We start from the raw sequence: 8,905 nt of genomic DNA on the forward strand, positions 1-8,905 counted from the left end.
GGAAAATCCTCTAGAAATACATTCGGGTAATCCCACACAATCGGCACATCATTCACGGTTGCCTTACCCTTATCCCGGGTATTCATGACAAATGAGACATAACCTGAGCAACCCTGCTGAAGATAACGGCTGACCCTCGCCGCACAACACAAAATCGGCGCACGTTGAGGTCTCTCACCATGTATCACCAACTCTCCCCCACTTGGGGTCCGAACCTGAACTAACTACTGCTCACAGTCGATCACTTCCCCCATTAGGGCTCAACCAATATGTGCCCACTATAACCTTGTTCCCACACAGAGGAATAGGAACCATATCAACCGGATACTGCTCGCTGAATAACTGGAGAGTACAACGCCAATGGACCCTCATAACCCGAACAGACCTATCATCATCAATCTCGACATCTAGAGGTCAATCCAGCTCCCCCGATGCTCCATCAAATCTCTTGTTGAGCGTAAGAGATATAAACGATCGGGTAGCCCCCAAATCAAACAATACCAATGCAGAAGTACTGTTCACAAGGAACCATCCTAAAATAATACATATAAACATAACCAAGCAATTCAATATAATTAAAAAGATAAGGAGCAGATACATACCCTTCACTACATCTGGACCAGAGCGGCGCACGCCTCCTCGGCCATCAACTGAAAAGCCCTTCTCTTCACCACAGGCGCGTCTGCCCGGCTGTAATGCCCGTGCTTCTAGGGTAAGCATTAGTATGATAATGTAATAGTCAAGGTCACCCATTTTAACTCATTTTGTAATAATAAAGATGAATTACTCGAATATTATGTGAATTAGGTGCTTATATACTTGTCTATAAAGATATGATAAACTAAGAATGAAAATAAGCATCAAAAAGAAAATGTTAGATAAACCCGATACCTATGAAGAAAGTTGTAATGGTCGGGAAAAGGATTTTGAACATATAAAGAATGCCGAAATCTGATTTATAACGAAGAAGTTATGGCCTGTCGAAGTTTTACGGCTAAACCGGCACGACACCGCGTAACGTAAAAAGTGAATTTTTGATAAATTACTTTTTAGCCTTAGCAATCTAAACAAAAGTCGTAGTATACATTAAACCGAGAACATGCATTAAAAGAATGTCCAAATCTGACTTCGTATGAGGAAGTTAAGATTTTTCTAAGATATCGCATATCAGTATACAGCCCGGAATTCGAATTTTAGATCGGTCGATTTTTAGCCGACACAACCTAAATGAGAATTGAAGATCTCATTAATAAGAGTTCAATGATAAAACGACAGTCGGAAACAGAGTCCGTATGTAGAAGTTATGAATTATACACAGACGTTTAACAGTGTAATCTTCTCATGCTGTTAAATTTACAATCGGTCGGGATTTAGCCAATGGAGTCAAAAGGAAAGTTATAGATCTTGTCATTACCTACGCGTGGATATAAAGAACGTCGAAAATAGAGCTCGTATACGAAAGGTATGAATTTTTAAAGACTGGTTGTTTTACCTGCGTCCGGCGCCACGTGTCAGCACCAGGCTTCGCCTTGGTGCCTACGCAAAGCTCACGACGTGAGAGCCAAGTCTCACGATGTGAGAAGCCCCAGACATCCTATAAATAGAGGCGTATAACACTCCCAAAACTCACACCTTTCAACCTGTTTCTCTCCCAGTACCCCCAAACCCTCTCTCCCCTTCCCTAGCAACTTCTAAGTGCTAGTGGCGAGTCTCGGGGCACCAGAAGGCTCCGAGAAAAAGAGTTTTCCGGCTTGAAACTCTGCCCATTTAGAACCCGGTTTTTCAGCAGAAACCCGTTGTTTCGTCAAAGGAGATGATTTTTTAAGGAGCAAAGCGTTGTCTGAGTTCAGAATCACCACTTTAAGAACTGAGTGCATAGTCACTTTCATCTTACACATAGATATGAAGTATTTTATATAAATTACGTGCTATGTGTGCATATTATCTGATTATATTGAGATCTATGCTAGATGAAAGATTTAAACTTTTTATTTTCAGATCTGAACTGTATATGTATCTTCTTCCCAGATCTAAACTTCATTCTTCAGATCTGAACTGTATACGTATATTCTTTCCAGATCTAAACTTCTTTCTTCAGATCTGAACTGTATATGTATTTTCTTTCCATATCTAAACTTTTTATCTTTAGATCTGAACTGTTTATGTATTTTCTTTTCAGATCTAAACTTTTTTTCTTCAGATTTGAACTGTATATGTATTTTCTTTCCAGATCTAAACTTTTTATCTTCAGATCTGAACTGTATATGTATTTGATATCTACAAATATGTTGGTTAAAACATGGGTAGGTGAATTAGTTGGTGTTTGATGAAAAATGAGTTGGAGGATGAGATGAAAAGTGATATAGATCATGAGGTGAGGGTGAGAGGTGAAAAATGAGAGAAGCCTTTACCCAAGCGTTGGCCCCGTAATCTAGCAGAGTATGGACGACAACCACAGACTATTCTAGACAGTCTGGTGGAACAATAGTAGGCTCGCAACCTGTAGGTGTTGTGAACGATATGTTCACCCGGTGTACTCTAAAAACCCATTGACATGTATTGCGGATGGACTCCCGAAAATAATGCTGTCGACAAAGGACATAAACCTTGGCAGCTATGGACTTAGCGCCCGTTGTATGAACCCTGGAAACTATGGATTTAGTGCCTGTTATATAAACCCTAGCGACGATGGACTTCATGCCTATTCCTTAGGAAAATCCTTAGGAATGAGTGATATATGATTCTTAGGGTAGATCCTTAAGAAATAAAGAAGATAATGGGGATGGGTAATTGGGTTAATTGTTTGATGATAAAACATAATAGCTTTATTATTGTGGGTTGAAAACCCTATGTACTCACTAGGTTTCCCAACCTGACCCACTCAATTTATTTGTATCACATGTGTCGATATAAAGCTACACTACACCGAGAGATTAAAGAAGATGTAGATCACTAGTGTAAATGAATGTAAGTTCTGTTTATGCTTATTTTTCTGTGTTGACGATGACATCCTAAAGTTTTAAAATGAATAAAATACATTTCTTCGGAATGCTTTGATAACATATTTATTATGTTTTTCTGGGAAAAAATTCTGGAACACTTTTCTTTAAAAAGTTACTCTGATTTGAAAATAAAGCATAAACAAATCGGTCTTTTCTGGCCGTGAAAATGGGGATCTCATACCATGTCACACCCCCAAAATCGGAACGGCGGAAACGTTCGGGGGTGGGGGACGTCATGTACAGTATCACCACAATGCAAAGTAGTAAACAAGCAACAACATCATCCATTGCATTAATAATATAATTTAATACAGGTGTGTTCTATCAAGTTTTATAGACACCAAAAATATACATCAAAATTAAAGATGAGTCTTGAACGAGCTCCATCTTCTCAAAAACCTGGCTCCGGTACCTGTCTACTGGCGACCTGAGAATAGAAGTTGTTTTGAAAGAGTTTATCAGCTTTAAAGCTGGTGAGTTCATAAGTATATTAGTGTTTGTATTTGTATGAAAGTGTTTGTAAGTCTGTAATGTATAAGTTTTGTAAAAGTTTGTAATTGTTTGAACTCTCCTAGAAAACCCTATGTTTCCTACTAAAAGTAGCCTTCTACCAAGGCATCTAGTATCTGGGTGTGTGTCTCTTGTAAGAGTGTGTATTTTCCCAAAATCTGACTATCATTAACCAAAAATATAGTTTTTACATTATTGTTTATTGTGTTAATATCACAAAGTAAATGTAAAGGGAAAATGAAATAGTATTGTAGTGTTGTATTAAGTAACTACTACTGTACTAATTACTTTAAACCAATTGTTATTTAAAGTACCATGTGATCGGCCTGTATCCTGCTACCGACTCTATAGAAAAACGACGATGTAAGACGTCGTAAGAAATGACGTTTGGCACCCGTAGACTTGCAAGTCCCACTGTAGCGAGCAGCAAGGTGTAGGATAGTCAATCCAATATAGATCTATACACAAACTCATACGCTCTCCACTTAAGGAGATTCTGGATACAAAACGGGTCATGACAGGTAGTGCCATGCCCCCGTTAAGTGGCTCACATAGCTGTAAGTAATGTATATGTATATGTATATGTATGTGCTAGCTGTATTGTGTGTTCTTTCTCTGTCTAGCCTGTATGTTTTGTTTCTCATAAATGTGTATTATGTTTGTTTCTCATCACTATGTATTATGTTTGTTTCTCATCACCATTATTATGTTTGTTTCTCATCACTATGTATTATGTTTGTTTCTCATCACTATGTATTGTGTTTGTTTCTCATCACTATGTATTATGTTTGTTTCTCATCACTATGTATTATGTTTGTTTCTCATCACTATGTATTACTCATGAATGAACTGACTCATTGTATGTTTCATTGTTCTAGTAATAGTATCTTCCTAAACTATACCTATTATAGTTTACTAGTAATGTTGTTTGTGTATATGAACATGTTTGTATACCCTTGCTACCCAAAGGCATTGAACTGAATGAAATAAGTAACCTTTAATATCTATACACATATACATGATATATAACTAGGATTCAAACGACCTTCGGACAAATAACTCGGATACCCTAAGTCCACAACCAAACAAGGAACAGGAAGTAAGGTGAGCTATCAGTCCTAAGTCCTTTCAATCCTACTTATATAATTATATCCATATAGATACACAAAATATAAGTTAAAAGAGTTTAATAAAAGTATTTGAGATGTAAAAGAGTTTGTAAAACAGTTTGAAGTAAAACAGTTTGATAACACAGTTTGAAAAGTAAGAAATCCACTTGTTTGGTAGTTATTAATCACATGTGATTGATATAATAACTATAATAGTTCAACTTGTATTCCCCCCCCCCCCCCATAAAAGCATTTAAAAACATTTAAAAGGTTAATTAAGGGGTATGAACTCACCTGTAGTGAGTGGTTTGGATGAACGGAATGTATAGGATGCTAGGTGTCAAGTGAAGACTTGTACACACACGATGATCCTAGTTAACATATAATATCACATATATGTATCCAGTTAGTCTTTAAACAACTAATTAACAAAGTTAAGACATCCTAGGACATGTAAAACACCTTATTTAAGTGCTATAAGTCCTAAGGATTGCATCTAAGTGTTGTAGGACATTGCCATTGAGTTTAGGGTTCAAGGGAACCCTTTATTGGAGTTTACGGTTTTGTGACCATAACTCATTGAGTTTACGGTCGTAAACCCATGATTTTACAGCCGTAAACTCATGTTTCTTTGACCATCTTGTGTTTTGAAGACTTAAAGATCACAAGAAGCATTCCTACTTCATGTTTAAGCCTTAGGAAGAGATTAGGGCACCATTTCACTCCTTTTAGGAGTTTACGGTCCTTGGACCATTTCCCTTTGGGTTTACGGCCGTAAACCCAAATGGTTTATGGTCTTTTGACGTTTTCAAGTACTAAGCACATCAAGGAATGGATCTAGGCTAGTTTCCAAGGCTTACAAGGAACTAGGGCACACTTTGGCACCCTTTTTGTGGTTTACGGTCCAAGAACATCTTGGACCGTAAACACCTTTGATCCTTGGTTTCTTGGGTGTTTTCTTGATGTTTAGAAGTGTAACAAGCTCTATAATACTCTAGGATAGAAGTACTTACTAGGTAGAAGCTTCAAAAGGTGCTAAAAGTCCAAGAACACTAGTGTGTGTTCTTGGTGTTCTTCGTGAAACTTGAAGATCTACACTTTTGGAATGATTTCACGGATGAAATCATGTTAGATCACTAGATTAAGTAAGATATCAATTTTTTAGGGCTAGAAACACTTACAATGTTGAAGATCAAGAAGAAAAGTCGATGATACTTGAGAGAGAATTGAGTTTTGGATCTTCAAATTGTGAAAAGTGATAAATAATGACTAAGTGTCATATTTATACCCTCATTTAGGGTTTACGGCCGTAAACACCTTTGTTTAGGCCGTAAACTCCAAACTCTTGGAGTTTTGGGACATTATTCTTGCACAATAAACCCTAGGGCATCCTCTCTCCCGTTATCTCCTGAAGTACTAATCTTAAAATACTCAAACTTATTCCAAAAAGCTTGAAAATTACCAGAAATAGTTTTGACTCCTATTGAAGTGAATGGTTGTACAGAATAGAAATTTCGGGTTGTCACATCATCCCTTCGTTAGAAGGAATTTCGTCCCGAAATTAGAGTTTAAGCAAATAAGTAGTTACAAATAACTAAGTAAAAAGAAGAGGATATTTCAGTTTCATCTGATCCTCTCATTCCCAAGTGAATTCAGGTCCTCGCTTGGAGTTCCTGTGAACCTTCACTATCAGGATACGGCTTTGTTTCGTTTGCTTGACCTCCCGGTCCATGATCTCTACAGGTTCTTCCACGAAGTTGAGGCTCTCGTTGATCTCGATTTCGTCGAGTGGGCTTACAAGAGTCTCGTCGGACAAACACTTTTTCAAGTTCGAGACGTGGAAAGTAGAATGTACGTTACTGAGCTCACGAGGTAATTTAAGTTTCTAAGCTACAGGGCCGATTCTTGCGAGAATCTCGAAAGGCCCTATGTACCTTGGATTTAGCTTTCCACGCTTTCCGAAGCGTATTAAGCCCTTCCAGGGTGAGACCTTCAATAGAACACGGTCGCCCACCTAGAATTCCAACGATTTCCTTCGTTTATCAGCGTAGCTTTTCTGTCGGTCTCTAGAGGCTTTCAATCGTTCACGAATTTGAACGATCTTCTCTGTCGTTTCCCGAATGATCTCCGGACCCGTGAGAGTGCTTTCAGGAACTCGTCCTTTAGCTAACTGGTTATCACCCACCTCAGCCCAGCACAGAGGGGATCTGCACTTTCGGCCATAGAGGGCCTCGAATGGAGCAACCTTTATGCTTGTGTGATAATTGTTGTTATAGGAAAATTCGACAAGGGGTAAATGAGTATCCCATGCTTTCCCAAAGTCGATCACACAGGCTCGCAACATATCTTCCAAGGTTTGGATAGTCCTCTCACTTTTCCCGTATGTCTGTGGATGGTAGGTTGTACTCATTTCCAGCCCAGTTCCTAGGGAACTTTGTAGCGACTGCCATAACCTCGAAGTGAATCTACTATCTTTGTCCGAGATAATGGATATGGGAACACCGTGCAGTCGTACAGTCTCCCTAATGTAAGTTCTTGTAAGCTTCTCCATCTTGTCTGTTTCCTTGATAGGCAGGAAGTGTGCGGACTTGGTCAATCTATCGACGATGACCCATATGGTATCAAGTCCACCCGTTGTCTTGGGCAACTTGGTTATGAAATCCATAGTGATCCGCTCCCACTTCCATTCCGGTATCTCCGGTTGTTGTAGAAGACCGGAGGGTTTCTGGTATTCAACCTTGACCTTGGCGCAAGTAAGGCATTTACTCACGAAGGTAGCAATATCTGCTTTCATGTTAGGCCACCAGTATAACTTTTTAAGATCCAGATACATCTTATCTGAACCCGGGTGGACAGAATAACGAGTGTTGTGCGCCTCGTTCATGACCAAGTCTCTGAAACCACCGCGTTTCGGGGTCCAGATCCGATCCATGAAATAATAAGCTCCGCCACCCTTAACCTCCAAGTTCTTATCCATCCCTCTCAAGGATTCACCCGCCATATTTTCAGGTTTCAAAGCGTCGAGCTGAGCCTCCTTAATTTGCGTGGATAAGTGTGAATGGATAGTCATAGTCAATGATTTGACTCTACGACCAGAATATTCTTTTCGACTTCAGGCGTCAGCTACTACGTTGGCTTTACCCGGATGATAACGAATTTCGCATTCGTAATCACTGAGTAGCTCGACCCACCGTCGTTGTCTCATGTTGAGCTCCTTCTGGTCGAATATGTGTTGTAGGCTTTTGTGGTCTGTAAAGATAGTGCTTTTTGTACCGTACAGGTAGTGCCTCCAGATCTTCAGAGAAAACACAACTGCTCCTAGCTCAAGATCGTGGGTAGTGTAGTTGACATCATGTGTCTTTAGTTGTCTCGAGGCATAGGTGATAACCTTACCTCGCTGCATCAGAACACATCTGAGTCCTTGATTTGAAGCATCGCAATAGACAATGAAGTCTTTTATCCCTTCGGGGAGGGATAGTATTGGTGCGGTGTACAAGGCTCGCTTGAGCGTTTGGAACGCTCTCTCCTGCTTCTCTTCCCAGTCAAAGGCCACGCCCTTCTGGGTCAGTGTCGTAAGAGGTTTCGCAATGCGGGAGAAGTTCTGAATGAACCTGCGATAGTAGCCAGCGAGGCCTAGAAATTGACAAATTTCTGTAGGCGTCTTCGGTGCTGACCAGCTCTCAATGGCTTTAATTTTGGAAGGGTCCACGTGTATTCCCTCTTCGCTAACCATGTGCCCTAAGAATTCTACTCGTCGGATCCAAAATTCGCATTTCGAGAACTTCGCATAGAGCTTCTCCGAGCGTAATGTTTCTAAGACCTGTCGCAGATGTTGACTATGTTCATCCTTACTACGAGAGTAGATAAGTATGTCATCGATGAAGACGATGACGAATTGATCCAAGTAAGGACGACACACCCTATTCATTAAGTCCATGAATACAGCAGGCGCGTTTGTTAATCCGAAGGACATCACTACGAATTCGTAATGCCCACAACGAGTTTGGAAGGCTGTCTTCGGAACATCCTCCCCTAGCACTCGTAGTTGGTGATATCCGGACCTTAAGTCGATTTTTAAAAAGAAGTTTGCCCCTTGAAGTTGATCGAATAAATCGTCAATCCGAGGCAAAGGATAACGATTTTTGATGGTCAGTTTGTTGAGCTCCATGTAGTCGATGCACATACGAAACGATCCGTCTTTCTTCTTGACGAACAAGACTGGAGCTCCCCAGGGTGAGAATCTTGGTCTTATAAAGCCCTTGTTGAGCAGTTCGTTAAGTTGAC

The sequence above is a fragment of the Lactuca virosa genome, chromosome 4 (assembly GCF_052849685.1).
Source record: "Lactuca virosa cultivar CGN04683 chromosome 4, Lactuca_virosa_CGN04683_v6, whole genome shotgun sequence".
Lineage (NCBI taxonomy): Eukaryota > Viridiplantae > Streptophyta > Magnoliopsida > Asterales > Asteraceae > Lactuca > Lactuca virosa.